The 14862-nt window shown below is 37.8% G+C and overlaps 1 non-coding gene across 1 annotated transcript; it reads right to left on the bottom strand.

Moving 5' to 3' along the window:
- Window positions 1-8182: 8182 nt before the first annotated feature.
- LOC115935146 (small nucleolar RNA SNORA70) lies at window positions 8183-8315 on the bottom strand. The gene has a single exon (XR_004070846.1). It is a non-coding gene; the product is annotated as a small nucleolar RNA SNORA70 (small nucleolar RNA).
- Between the last annotated feature and the right edge of the window lie 6547 nt (window positions 8316-14862).

Below are 14862 nucleotides of genomic sequence, written 5' to 3'. Positions count from 1 at the left end.
CCATGCCAATAAATTCACTGTGGCTAAATTTACTGATGTTCTTCTTAATAGTCAAACCCCATAACCCCTCCTCAGCCCCCTACCTTGATTCTTTGAAGTGTTTCCAGGATGCCATCCTTTGTGAAACTACGTCCTTGAAGTCTCAGACAACCCCCTTTCACCTCATCTTCTCCTCTAGCCGCCCTTTCCTTCTCATTTCCCTATAGTATCTCCTCTTTGCTTCCCTGTTATGTGTTTATGGTTCGGTGTTCTGTATTTAGTCTTCTCTTCACATAATTTCATCTTCACCTATGTCTTGCAGTATCGTGTATTAATTAGTACAGTAGACTGATTAAGTGGCTTCCAATGATATCAGATCCTAATCCTTGGAATCTATAGATGCTAGTTTATTTGCTGGGGTGGGCATCTTTGTAATTAAGTTAATGCTCTTCAGATGGAAGGATTACTCTGCCTTGTCCTGGGTTATCCAGGTAGGCCCTGAATGCCATGATTCAGTGTCTTTATAAGAAGAAGAGTGAGGGAGATTTGATACAGACAGGAGGGGAGAAGGCAATGTAACCACAGAGGCAGTGATTGCAACAATGCTGTCATGATTCAAGAAATGCCATCAGCCACCAGAAACTGGAAGAGGCAAGAAATGGAATCTCCCCTAACATCTCCAGAGGGAGGGTGCTTGCCAACACCATGATTTTGGCCCCGTGATACCGATTTTGGGCTTTTGGCCTCCAGAACTGTAAGAAAATAATCTGTTATTTTCAACCCAAGTTTGTGGTAACTTGTTACAGGCACCACAAGAAAGGAATAAAACTAGAAAATATAAAACCTGTGGCTTTAATTACTATCTTTTTTCTGAGTGCCAGATCCACATAACCAAACACCTGCTGGACATCCCTACCAGCTTTCCCCTTTAACATTAGAGCTAGCCATTACTGAGCACTTGCAATGAAGGGCTTTAGGCACTGTTCTAAAGCCCTTCAGAAATGTTACCTCATTTAATACTCACTAAAACCTTATTAGGTAGATACTTTATTATCCTTGCTTTATACAGGAGGAACTGAGTCACAGACGATTTAAGCAGCTTGCCCAAGGTTGTAAATATGGTAAATTCTAGAGCTGGAATTTGGGGCCGGGCCTGATCTGACTTCAGAGCCAATACTAATGACAATGCTCTGATGCCTCAAATTGCCTGATGTCTCAGGTTACTCAGAGCCTGTGCCTTGCCCAGGCAGCAGTGTACAGGGCCTCTGAGGACAGATCACTTTAGATGAATTCAGAAATCTTTTACAGAGTCATTACTACCTGCCAGGTGCTTAGTGCCAGTCACTTGCAACCATTACCAGGGGCAACTTGCTGTTTTCTGTTCAAATATCAAACTATCAAAATCTGAGACAAGAAAATTTCCCAAATCTCATGCAACTTCAGAGATAGATCCTACACCAGGAGGAACACCTGAGCCAGACAGGAATTCCTGTGGCCTCCTAAAAGCATCATGTTTATTGATACACTCTGTTCATAGAGTACTGTGGCTGTCATGTTGCCACGGCCACTTTTGCTGTGTTGCCATTGGGCTCTGGGAGCACGTAAAAAAGTTGAAACTGAAATAATCCCTTCTAGCATTTATGGAGTTTGATCTTCCATGCTGTGTTTGGTAATCTGGAGTCCTGGCTGTTCAATATTCCCTTTCTAGTTCCTCCCTTATAGTTATCACTTGAAATGTGAACAATAATAAAATGGCTACAATATCTTAGTTATCTACTAGGTGCCAGGTAATGTACATACACTACCCATTTCATCTTTTTCACAGTTATGCAAATAAAATATTTTTGCCATTTTATGTATGAGAATACAAACGCTTAGGCTAATTTGTCCCAGCTCACACAGCTAGTTAGTGACAGAGTAGCGTTTGGATTCAGAGAATCAATTAAAATTATTGAACTAGATAAGATTAAAGACAATTGCTTCTTCAGGTCACTTTGGGCAGAGCTGAGGGAGGGGGCAGGAAAGAACCAGGTTCTTCATAGTTCAAGAAGTGGCCAGTTCCAGTTTCTTCTCCATTCTCCGAAGAGCCTGATATTGTGATTTCTGCCTGAGATTGCTTCATGCTTGGACACAATGGACTTCAGTAATAATGCTGATATTATTTTTGTTATATAAGTTCTTATAGTATACAGTGCTTCTGCCTAAAATAGCTCTTTCTGTAAGCATGGGAGGCAGGAACTCACCTTCATCCTCAGGATCCTATGGGGCTAATTTCTCTGTGCAGAGGTAGATTTTCTGTGAAGCGAAAGAAGCTTACATCTTCAGGGACTCTCACTTGCTTGGGCATATGCTTTTCTAATATTTGAAAGAGCAAAACATTTTAGCCACGATTAAGACTGCAGTTTAGGCTGAGTGTGGTGGCTCACACTTGTCATCCCAGCTACTTGGGAGGCTTAGGCAGGAGTATAATTGCTTCAGCCCAGGAGTTCAAGGTTACAGTGAGCTATGATCACACCACTGTACTCCAGCCTGGTGACAGTGAGATCTTCTAAAAAAAAAAAAAAGACTGCAGTCTCTTTTCATATGAATTCTTTTCCATGCCTTTTCATGTTGGATAGTCCCAGACTAGCTGTGGACATTTTTGAGATTTGGCTAATGGGAAATTAAATTGGGAGTCCCTCTATTTGGGTTTAGGGAGATGGATTTATGTGGTTTGCAGTCATTTTCAGGTATAGTAATTATTATTGCTACCTGTCCATGTGCAGGAATACTTTCAGAAATCCTCTCCCCACTCATCTGCAGTCACAGAATGAAGACACAGCGGTTGTAATACTATATGAGCATATTGTGCTGTGCCAGAAGTATGTGGGCAGTAGAAGAGAAAGAAGACTTGAACATTTTTCAAATCATCATAACAAAAAAATTGTAAGCAAAGGTTTTGAATCTCATCAATGCTGTGTTAAGTCAGAAAAGTCAGAAATCCTCTCCTACCATACATAGGGGTGCAATCAAAGAGTATGCAATCAAGAAGAAAAAAGTAGAAAAAAAGTGTAGGATGAATCAGGGATTTAATTAATAAATATTTTTCTGGATTTTTTATGTTTGTGGTATTTGTTAGCTGTTTATATGTATACTTTGTGGTGATTTCTCATCTTAACTAAACATTCACACATATCTATTACTTATAATTTTGTATTCTTTTAAAGAGTTCCCCCATAATTATATAATCTTTAGATCCCACAGATCTTATATCTGCCCCTCCAATACAGCATTTAAACATCCACTAACTAATTAGACTCTTCACTGAATCTTGGTGACAGGAGGGAGGAGGAAGAATCCAGACAGGTGAGGTGGTCTGCCAGGCGAGTGGCTTTGGAACTGGACCAGGACATGGGCTCTCTTGCTCTGGTGTAAGCAGGGCAGGTCCCACATGTTGTCTTGGTCCCCATGCCTGACTCATATTATCATTTTTTTTCAACAAGGCCAGTGTAATGGACAGGTAGCTGTCAGCACTACAAAGGAGGGAAGACTCCCACACCCGCTACCACATCTCTTCTCCACCTCCTGTGGTGGCCTAAACTACTAGAACTAGAGGCACATTCCTTTGGGCTTGGTAAGTTTTTTAGTCTTTGAGAATAAAATTAAAAGCAAATATTTTACAAACAATTTCATCATAAGTCAATATGAAATATCCCTTAGTCCCGAGGTTTAGGAATGTTGATGAGGATGATGATGATAACCTACCAATTTCTGAACATTTACTATGCCTCAGGGAATGTGCTGCACACTGCACTGTGTGCAGTCAATCCTGCAACAGGAGGAAACTGAAGCTTAGAGGGGGTCATGCAGCTCTAAGTGACTGAACAAGAGATTAAGGCACAAAAATAGTTAAATGACAAATTATGAGGCAAAGGCTTTAAAATTTCAGGCATTTCCCAATTATGCCTTGGGCTAGCCCTTCCCTGTGCTGCTTTCCTCAACTCTAGTAAAATGCTGATTACTACTTCTCTTAATCACAAGCAACAGAGTAGAATATATTCTACATTATGTGGGGTTCAAAAAATTAACCCCTAGGCAATGAAAATATGTTTTCTTCAGCATAAGAAGCAAAATTGGGATTAAACACTGAACGACACCTGGATTGCAGAAAAAATCAATTACCAAAGGGGAAAAGGTTTGCAAGACAACTAGAGCTAGGCAGTTAAACATTAGCGTTCAATGGTTTGAAGTGTTTAGGTTTTGCAATGGTGTGGTTTGGAAGCTTTCCAGCAGAAAGGCTATTTTCTTTTAAAAGGATAACTCTCTGCAATATTTTCTTTGCTGAAATAATGTGATCCTTAATGACGTCTTATATGACCCAAACTTAAAATAGACCCTATTATTTTAGCTGACCTCATTCTAACCAGGTTTTTACAGGTCAGCCATTAACTATCAACAGCTTCCTGATAATTAATCCTACTTACCCAAATAACTGTTAGCCTGTTAGCCTTATCTATGCTAAGAGGAAGCTTTTCTATGTACCAGACTTCCTCAGTGAATAAAACACAAACTGAAATTCTGCAGAAAGAGCCAACATTGTGAGGTTTGAGAATGAAGAAACAGATTGAAGATTACAACGCTGCCCTGTCTTTAGCTCCTTACTTGCTGAAATTCTGTGGTTCATCTGGCACAGGAATGGCTTTACAGTAGAGTCAGCAGCACAACTACTCAGGTCAGGAGTGGTTCTCTGGATGGCTCTATCAAAATGCATGGACAACAACATATGCAGTTACCTAAGTGGTCTGGATTGAGAAGCAATGGGGGAAGATATCTCAAGTAGCCACTAGTGTTATTTCCTCTAGGATTTAATTTTCTGCCATTAGAGGCTCATTCTTTTGACTCTGAAGAGCTCTAAGATTCTACTAGGAAAATACAGCTGCCGTCTTTGTCACCTACTCAAATGCAAGACTGGTGTTTGATAAAAGGAGGGAAAAGAGGCATGCTGTTATAACTGATGCTGTCAGGACTCCAGGAAGAAGAAAGGTGATGAAATAACAAAATTGCTTTCTTGATTTGGTGAAGGGAGTAAGGTGCTCATGCTGGTCCCATCTAGCAATTTGTAAATGGGTTGTTTGAACATATGGGTCTTAACATGTTCATAGATTGTGGGTGTGTGTTTGTGTGTGTAAAATGAAAAGGCTTATTATTAGATGTAGCCTCATGTCAGCATAGTATAAAGTTCCTCAGGTAAGGGCATGCTTTATAATTAAAGGATTTCTGCATCTGTAATTGCCCATGACATGTACCTTTTCTTTCCAAGTCACATTTCTGATTTTCAGTGACGATTTATTATTAACCTATTTTCTCATCGGGTTAAAAGCATATCCCAAAATTTTAAATCCAATGTGCTCCAGTACATATAAAGAGACTTATTAAGATGATCTTTTCTTAATAAGTCTCTTTATATGTACTGGAGCCCAAAACTTCATTAGCAATTTTAATTTCACCCTGGTCCTGTGGTCCTGTGATCTCGCCCTGCCTCCATTTGCCTTGTGATATTCTATTACCTTGTGAAGCACGTGATCTCTGTGACCCACACCCTATTCATACACTCCCTCCCCTTTTGAAAATCCCTAATAAAAACTTGCTGGTTTTTCAGCTCAGGGGGCATCACGGAACCTGCCGACATGTGATGTCTCCCCTGGGACACCCAGCTTTAAAATTAAAAAAAAAAAAAAAAAAAAAAAAGATGATATTTTCTAAGAAAGGTAATTGTATCTTACATTATACAAAAATAACCCATAAACATGACATATAGTCCAGTGCACTGTGCATTTTCTTTTCTCACTGTGGCAATGATGTGAATTTTTGGACATGTTGTATGGTGGTGACTTTCTACATTAAACTGAGCAGAGACCAGATTGCATTGTGAAGTTCAGCAAAGCTAGAATTGGAAACTCAGAAGCCCAAGAAACATTCTTCAGAAGGCATGAAGACTGAGTAGACTTAGGATTTAATATTTCCTGCATGGTTTGGAAATATTCTGGATTTGTTTCTAAACTTTGCTAGACATACGTCAATGACTCAGAAAAGTCATGCTCAGCAGAGAGGTGAGAGAATGACCTACTGGCGACCATCAGGTTATGTTTCAACTTTTAAAATATGTATCCTTCACGAAAAAAGTGGCAGGTTACTTGTCATTTTCCAATGTTAATGGTTCAATTTTACTAGATTTTTACTATGCTTAAGTTATTATAATTTTTTTTAAAGAATAGGTGGAATATAAGTATAAGAATGTGAAACTTAAAATACATCACAGGACTCTGTTTCCCCTCTTTTTATGTCTCCTCTTAGGTGACTTCTTCCATTTCCATGTATCTGAAGACATCTCTACCTTCTTTCTGCTTCCACCATCACCACTTTAGTCTAGGCCAGTGCCTTTTTGATCACTATGAAGAATAACAAAATCACTTCACAGTATAATCCAGTACTTGCAAATGCATGCCTATATGCACAAAAATTTGAGAGGAACTGTTATGAAATGATGTGATGGTCTCTGATGTTTTCTTTTCTTTTCTTCTTTCTTTCTTTCTTTTTTTTTTTTTTTTTTGACAGAGTCTCACACTGTTGCCTAGGCTGGCATGTAGTGGAGGGATCTTGGCTTACTGCAAACTCCACCTCCCGTGTTCAAGTGATTCTCATGTCTCAGCCTCCCAAGTAGCTGGGTTTACAGGTGCCTGCCAGAATGCCTAGCTAATTTTTGTATTTTTAGTAGAGGCGGGGTTTTGCCATGTTGGCCAGGTTGGTCTCAAACTCCTGGCCTCAAGTGATCCACCTGCCTTGGCCTCCCAAAGTGCTGGGATTACAGGTGTGAGCCACTGCGCCTGCCTGATGTTTTCTATTGTACATTATTCTCTTTCACTGATATTGTGGGTTAAGACCACTAAAATGACTATATAACCCTGATGGGTTGTGACCTACAGTTTGAATAGCAGTAATCTAAGATAGTATCATCATTTGCCCAGATACCTGCAGCAGTCTATTAACCCATTTCTCTTCTATTTTTCCCTCATGAATTCCCCATACAGCAGCAAAAAGGATCTCAAAAGATAAATCCAGTCATGCAACTCTCCTGCTCAAAGCCTTCGATAGCTTCTAACACTTACACAAAAAATCTAACATCTTTCAAACTCCTCACCACAACCTACATGATCTGAACTTTGACATTCTGTTCAGCCTAATCTCATGCCATTTCTCCCTTCCTCTGCATGCTCTGGTTCCATAGAACACATTTGAGTTCCTCCAGTACAAGAGATTCTTGCCTGCCCGGGTACAAGTTGCTCCCTCTGCCAGGAACACTCTTTTCTCAACTTCTCATGGCTGTCTGGTGTTTACCCTTTAGTCTGGTCTTTTCTCTACAAAGACACGTTTTTTAACCATCCCAGTTACAGTGGATCATTCCTTCTTATTTTTTATTTCAACCCATTGTTTGAACACTTACCACACTTGGAAAGATGGAAAGAAAATATGACAGCTAGAAAACTGACCAAACAACAGGCAGGATGGGGGTGGGTGGAGGACTCACAGCAAGAGATAGTGAAGTCTTTTAGGGCTGGATGTGTTCATCTTAGGATCAAGGACTTAAAACTTTGGAATTGTGACTTTACGCAATGTAGCTTGCCTGTAATGCCTGCCTTTTCATTTTTGTGTAATACCGAATTACATTAATTTGGAAAATTCTACATGCCTCTACTTTGATAAGACGGATGAAGGAAAGAAAGGGTTTGGTTAAACATATGCTAACATTTTTTTTTCTTTGTCAGGAAGTATTGGTGAGCCTAAGAGACAGCAGAACAGTGGAAGCCTTCCTGAGTGCAAGGCCTGCCACTTGTTGCGGAGCCATGACTGGGGATGCATTTGACCCCACAGCCATCTGAGATAAGACACTTCTCAACTACCATGTCTTCAGATTCATCTGCATTAAACTTGATAGAGCCCCATTTCTTTGTGATGTGGCCAGGCAACTTGAACTTGGCCCTGTGTAGGGACTCAGTCACATGCTCCTTGTTCTGCACCTTGGTATGGATGGACATGATGACTTACCAATGTAAATTCTGGCCATGGTACCCTGGGGCTTTCTAGAGATACCCTGCACACCTGTCTGGAGCCTACAATGGGAACAGTGCAAGGTCAAAGGTCAGAGACATAAACATACATTGGAAACGGCTGTCTCCTATGTTCTTTAGAGCAACCCATACAAGAAACAAGCTGTGTATACAACAAAGGAGGCCGTTGTTTGCAGCCATTACACCGAGCCCCTGTGAGGAAAGGAGTACAGCTGGCTTAATTGACTGCAGATGAATAATTTAAAAAGTCTGCTGAGTTCCAGAATTCGGGGTGACAGTGGTAATCAGAGTGACAGAACTCTAGAGAAAGGCAGTGTTCATAGAAAAGAGTCAGAGGTTGCTGGTGGGGTCAGCTCCCACCAGCTGGAGGTTCTTTCTTGATTCAGAACTCACAGAATTTTATGTGGTGTTTTAATAAGAAAGATGTTTCCGTCCTTGAGCCATCCCTTCTCTAGCTTGGAGGTCCTTCCTGTGCTATAAAGATCACAGATAATTTGCTGGCTTTGTACAAGGGCAGTACTGTTGAAGGGGACCTGCAAGCTTCTTTGTCCTAGAGACTAAAAGTCCCTATTTCTGCCCCAGCAGTTCCAAATCTACAAACAGATATTTTCACATGGTATCACTCCTCACTAGCCACCAGTTGCAGGATGGAGATGCAGGATATATTATAATAGTTGTTTTTGAGTTCAGGTAGAACTTGGAATCAGCCAAATTTGCCTTAGGCTCAAACTGGATGCCCTGAGAGATAACTCCCACAGTGTAAGATTCAGAACATCATTTGAACTCCTATGGGCCTGATGCCTACAAGGAGAGCAACCTGGGTTTTGCCCCTTCTTCTGCCTTTGCTGGTCTCCATGCCTAAGCATTACATTCTATCCAGCTCCTGCAGATGAGTTAGCTGGCCTGAGTGCCTACAAAGGACCAGGCATTCTCTAAGGCATATTTTACATGTTGCAAGGCACATTTAGCATGCTCTAAGGCATACTCTAAGGCATATTTACATATTTACATTCATCTAATACCGGCCATTCTGTTTTTACAGCCTGGCCTTCTGTCACAATCTTGGGCTTATCCCTTCTCAGCTCAGCACTAGGGGAGTGTTTCTTCAAAGCTCTAACATGTACTGTGGGTGCTGTTCCCAATGATTTCCATCTTTCTGATTCCTTTTAATTCCTCAGTAATGATTTGTGCTAAGTATTTTTACTTTTTTTTCCTCCAAGTCTCAACCTTGAAGAGTTTACTGTGGCCACTTGAAATTAAGTATGGGCTGCTTTTAATGGGACTAATTGTTATAAGTTCTCATAGCAAGAATCAATTTCAAGAATGAGAAAAAAAATCCATCCCCAGGTTTCCTGCATCCTATTCTCAGCCTCGTGATTTAATCACTTAATTTTAGAATAACGCTCTCAGCTGTTTCCACGTCAGCCACTGACTTTTCCCAAGAAACAAATAATAAGGAAGATGTGGCCTTAACTAAGATGGCCTTGCCGTAGGTTAAAGGATCATGGACAGCTGATCTCTAGTGCCTCTAGATCATTGGAACAAAGCCATTTTCTTCCTCAGACCAGGTTGCTTTGATTTGCAATTTATTATAAACAAAATGAACTGGCTATTTTGGGGCTTGGGTTTGAACTATTACCTAAATCCTGACTAGTCATAGTTTGTGAAGTTCTGCAACAAATGCCTGCCTCTGTCTCTTTCTTTTTCTTCCTCTTCCTCTTTCTTTTTTTTTTTAAAGAATATCTTTTTCTAGAACAATGAAGCAGATAAGAAATATAGGAAACCATAGAGCGTTAAATAGCATTTATGGAACTGTGAGGATCATCTACTGACAGTAAGAGCAATAACACAGAAACAGACTTCAACTGGCAAGAAACAGCAGGTCACTGCCTGCAGGGGTTGACCAGCTTAGAAACTTGACTGTTTCATGTGTTTGGGTAATGTAATCAAACACAGATGCTGAACCAACTCATGCTCTAATGGCATTATATTTGATATCTTCTACTTAATTGTAATTAAAGTTCAATTTAATTTCCTAGAGCAATTAAATATATTAAAATATTTTATGGGCATTTATTAGCCCAAACTGATTTTTAAAAAACACAGAGTGGCATCAGGAGGGTTCTGTGTTTGAGAAGGCCACAATGTTTTTCAGTGAGATACTACATTTATCCCTAGGCTTAGGGAGAATAATTTACATTTCAGTTTTACAAAATTAACATTATGGTCAGCTTTCAACTACATATGCAAAAGCCTTTAATTTTAAGTGGAAGAATATCTGTGGGTGTGTGAATATTGAATGAATTCCCCATATTTAATTTCTGCTGTAACTTAATAGCCAATAGACAATAAGAAATGTTGCTGTCAGGGAGGCTTTTATGGGAATGAACTGAAGAAAGAAGCATAATTCTATACAATGGATGGAAGAACACCATACATCTCAGATTTCTGAAGACGTGAAGAGATTTCAAATAGACTGCCCCTTTGTCCCTATAAGCATATTAGTTGTCGGGCCACATACTTTGATTTTTGATTTAGGATACATATTCACTATACTTAAATGTCCTAAAAGTATAATAAGAACAAAAGTCTTAGTCAAAATGTATATATGCTATATGCTTATTATTGTAGAATTTGAGTAAGCATCCTCAGGAAAGGAAATGGTATGTTTTTAATTCTGTATCCCATGTATGAGAGCACAATTTGCAATCCAAAATTGATTAATTTTCATATATCACTTGATTAAAAAACAGAATAGTGGTGGAAGCTTCTGGAGTATTCCCAGAAGCATTAAAAGATAAACAATAGATGGACAAGTTAAATCTGCAATAAAATCCCATTAATCATATGTAGCTGAGGCTTTAGAAGTGAGTCATCAAATAATCACTGGAAACTTTGAGGATACTTACTAAAATTTTAAAGCTGACTATATTCCAACTGAAAATGTTATCCCCCTAAGTAAAAAGAGTACTTTTATCCGACACACAGAACATATCTAGGCTATTTAATCTATATTATTTGCTAGGTGATTTTTAAGTAACCATAGTTACTAGACCTAAAGAATTTACAGTAGGTGTCTGTTGCAGTGGTGATGGCACTAGATTGATTCAACAGTCATTTATTTGTATTAATGAATAGGAAATGAGAAAGATTTGTGAAAGAACAAATAATCTAGGGGAGTTAATGAGCACATGTGTGCACACATACTCTAACTTCCCAAGGAGGCTATGTTGTACAGTGCTCTCCCCCACCCACCCTCAACTCTGCAGCCCACAGGTAGGGAGGGGGCCATGCCCTATACTAGGAGGGGAGTCAAAGGCCAGGCTTACTCAAGTTTTAGTGCAGTATAAAGTGCAGTTTGTAAAGCCTCTGGATAATTTGATCAATACAGGCACTCAAAATCTATAATGCGAATTCCAGAGTAAATGTTTGGATCAAATCGATCTTTAATTAAATTTAGAAGAAAACTAAAATTTCCATTTTAGTTGAGTAAGAACAAGAAGTTTAGCCAGATATCTGGCTGTTAAATATGATGTGTATAAAACATCTAAATAATTAGTTTGTTTTTCAAAGTTTGAATTCAAATGTCTGTTATCTTTAGATTCAAAGTGGATTAAGAATTAGTCACGATAACTCAATTTCTTTGATTTATGAAGAATGCGTGACTCAAAATAATGACCGATCCAATATGCAAAGGGTAATTACTTTTATGTCGGAAATATTCTTATGTCATTCCCGCACTTGGTCTAGAGTTATGATATGTATATATATATATATATATATATATAAAATGAAATACAATGCAATGTACTACAAAACATAATTCAAATATTATGATAGTATATTTATTCAAATGATTTCCATGATTCCACAAGTTTATATGGCAATTACAAAGTTTCTGAATTTAGTATATAAAAATGATGCTAGAAAAATGGGTATCTACCATTTTTAAACATCTCTTTGAAACATTAAAATCTCATATAAAAAATCATAATTGTATGTATAATAACTAAAGTGAAATATACTGTTCTTAACGTTATCATTTACTTTTAAGACAGTGAATTAAAAATACACTATTCTGCACTACTCTGAGCATGGACTAGACTTAATCTCCAAGTATTTCTAGTTCTCTGGAGTATACAAGGTGCCTGTCTCATGTCTGAGTACTTTGACCTCGACAAGCCTTGTAACCCACAGAACACAGATAATGTTCCAAGACATGTCCAGACTTGTAGAAGACATAGACAAGTCATAAGTGTTTGCAAGAAATACTTCTTTTTTAAAACACAGCAACACAATCCATATCTAGTCAGTGTGAGGATGACGAACTACTGCTCACAAAGATCTCACAATAAGTAAATAGAGTGGGATGTGGTTGCTGAGTTAATTCCAGTGAATTACAAAAAAAAAAAAAACCACCAAAATCTTTGGAATTTCAATGGAAATCAGGGAGAAATTGTTGGGAAAAGAATCTTGAGTGCCATATATTTTTTCCCTTTCTAATATTTTGACATGAGTTTATGTTAAGAATATCACTTTTATGCTAATCAATTATTCACTTCCATAAATAATTATGAATTTCAAAACCTAGAGGGCAGTTCTATTACCCTTTAGGGATATCTTACTTATCTAAACTATCAATATTCAGCCTTCTTAATCATGTGTCAATCCAAATTCTCTTTTATTTCCCAGCTCCCCTGCAGGAGTTGTAGTTTATTGGAAACTGATCTCTTCCAGCCGGACACTTTCATGGTTCAAATATCAATAACTTTTATAGCTTTTGTTCTCCTCTACACCTTCTCGGCTAATGCCTAATTTACTAGCATCTTGAAGCCTTTTCTTTTGTTAGGAAAGAAAACATGAATTTCTTTTATTCCGTTTTACCAGAATAAATGTTGGCATCTTAGCCTGACTTCCTATAGAAAGTCCACAGCTAGTTTCCATACTTACACTTAACAATCTCACGGTTTTTAAGGTAGTCATATTTTTCTTCCTAGAGTCTGGTTTGAACAGTTCTTTTTTTTAAGTGTTTTAAAAATGTCCATTTTCTGAGTAGCTTCAAGAGAAACTTTTGTTTAGTTATTATGTTTTGTTCAGTTTTTCAGACTTTCTAAGACGATGTGTTTTTTGGTTGCTTATCATATTCCATAGTAATTTCTCCCAAACATCAAGATAACATTAGTTGTACTATTTAATTTGTAATTTGTTTGGCAACAGATAATTTTGAGGTCAGGGAAGGAAGTTAATAGGAAAAGATAAAAACAAGTGATGGTAGAAATAACACTAAGAAGGTTATTTCAAACAAATATGCATTATTGAATCAATGTATGGTTTATGTATACATATGAGTAAATAGGCCTTCTACAGCTGCCATAAGTTTAAATCTCATATAAAAAATCAACTATCAGTAGCTAAAAAATGTATCAACATACGTTGAACAGGTAAGAATAGGCTGAAAATATATCAAGATGAGCTGGATATAACATACCCATTGAATACAGCCTTATTTTTCACAAGGTACCCAAACATTTTTGGCTAAATTCCTTCTAGAAAAGAGAAATAATTTATTATATTCTTCCCTTGTACTCTTCACAAAACCTTACAGTTTCCATAAGTAAAATCAACACTTTCTTCAGAGCAGTTAAACATATTCCAGCACAAATTTACAAAAAAATTATAATACAAATATTAAAGTTTACTCATTCATATTTGATGATTTTTGAAAATACAGTGTATTTCTAGTTTACGTTTTGCCAAATGAATGTAACTTCTGAATGTCTTTTTTGTCTGGAGTAAGGAAAACAGTCTGGTCCATGGGCCTTGCAACACTGATTGAAACGGCAAAATTTCACAGAGATGTCACAACAGGAAGAACTTCTGGCATAATAACACTGATAATAGCATAAGAAAATACTAGCTAGTCTTTCTGATGAAGAATTATGTTAAAGGACAATCCAAACCAAGTTCGATTATAAGAGTGATGATGTAGGTCTGTCTGATCATATTTGCTGCTTGCATATTAAATTTCCTAAACTCACTGATCTGTAACTCTGAATGGAGTTATTTTTATGTGGTCATATACTTCAAATAAACACACTTAAAACAAAATCTTAGGATATTACACTTATAAGATGCTCAACAGTAGAGTAATGACGCTTTATACTATGTCCACAGGTGAGAATGTAGCCCACATAAAAAATCCTCTGTGTCGCTACAGGATCTCTTTAAACTTAGCTGTTTGATGCTGATCATTTAAATGCACTCACACTGATGTAAGATTAAACAGTGTGGTTAGAAGGGCTTTTGCCACATGATGAGGGCGACTGAGTCTAACTTTAACTTTCCCATAACTAGCTGTGTAAATATAGGGAAGATCATCTAGCCTTTCTTCATCTCTAAACTTAGAACTTCATGCTGATCAGAACAGTTTTGAAGATAAAATGAGATGATATAGAAGAAAAAGGGTTGAAAAGTTTAAAACTATAAAAGCTAATCTGTTGATTACAAAGAATATACAAGTAATACATTGGATGGTTTTTCCCAAACTAACCTGTATGACATAGGATGTTGCCGATCTTCCACAGGCCCTGAATAATGAATAAACATTTTTTATTTTCTGAAGAAACATAGGAAACGTCATTTCACAATCACCATTTCCCTGTGAAAACAGGTAATTTATTTTCCCAAGTGAGTTTTAATTTTTACGTGAAGCACTTTGATCAGTTGCTTTTCTACAAACACTAACTGGACAGCAGAGAGATGTTCAGTTTACTCTGCA

The sequence above is a fragment of the Gorilla gorilla genome, chromosome 5, assembly GCF_029281585.2.
Source record: "Gorilla gorilla gorilla isolate KB3781 chromosome 5, NHGRI_mGorGor1-v2.1_pri, whole genome shotgun sequence".
Lineage (NCBI taxonomy): Eukaryota > Metazoa > Chordata > Mammalia > Primates > Hominidae > Gorilla > Gorilla gorilla.
Note: the sequence above shows the minus strand (reverse complement) of the source record. Positions and strands in the feature narration are given on the sequence as shown.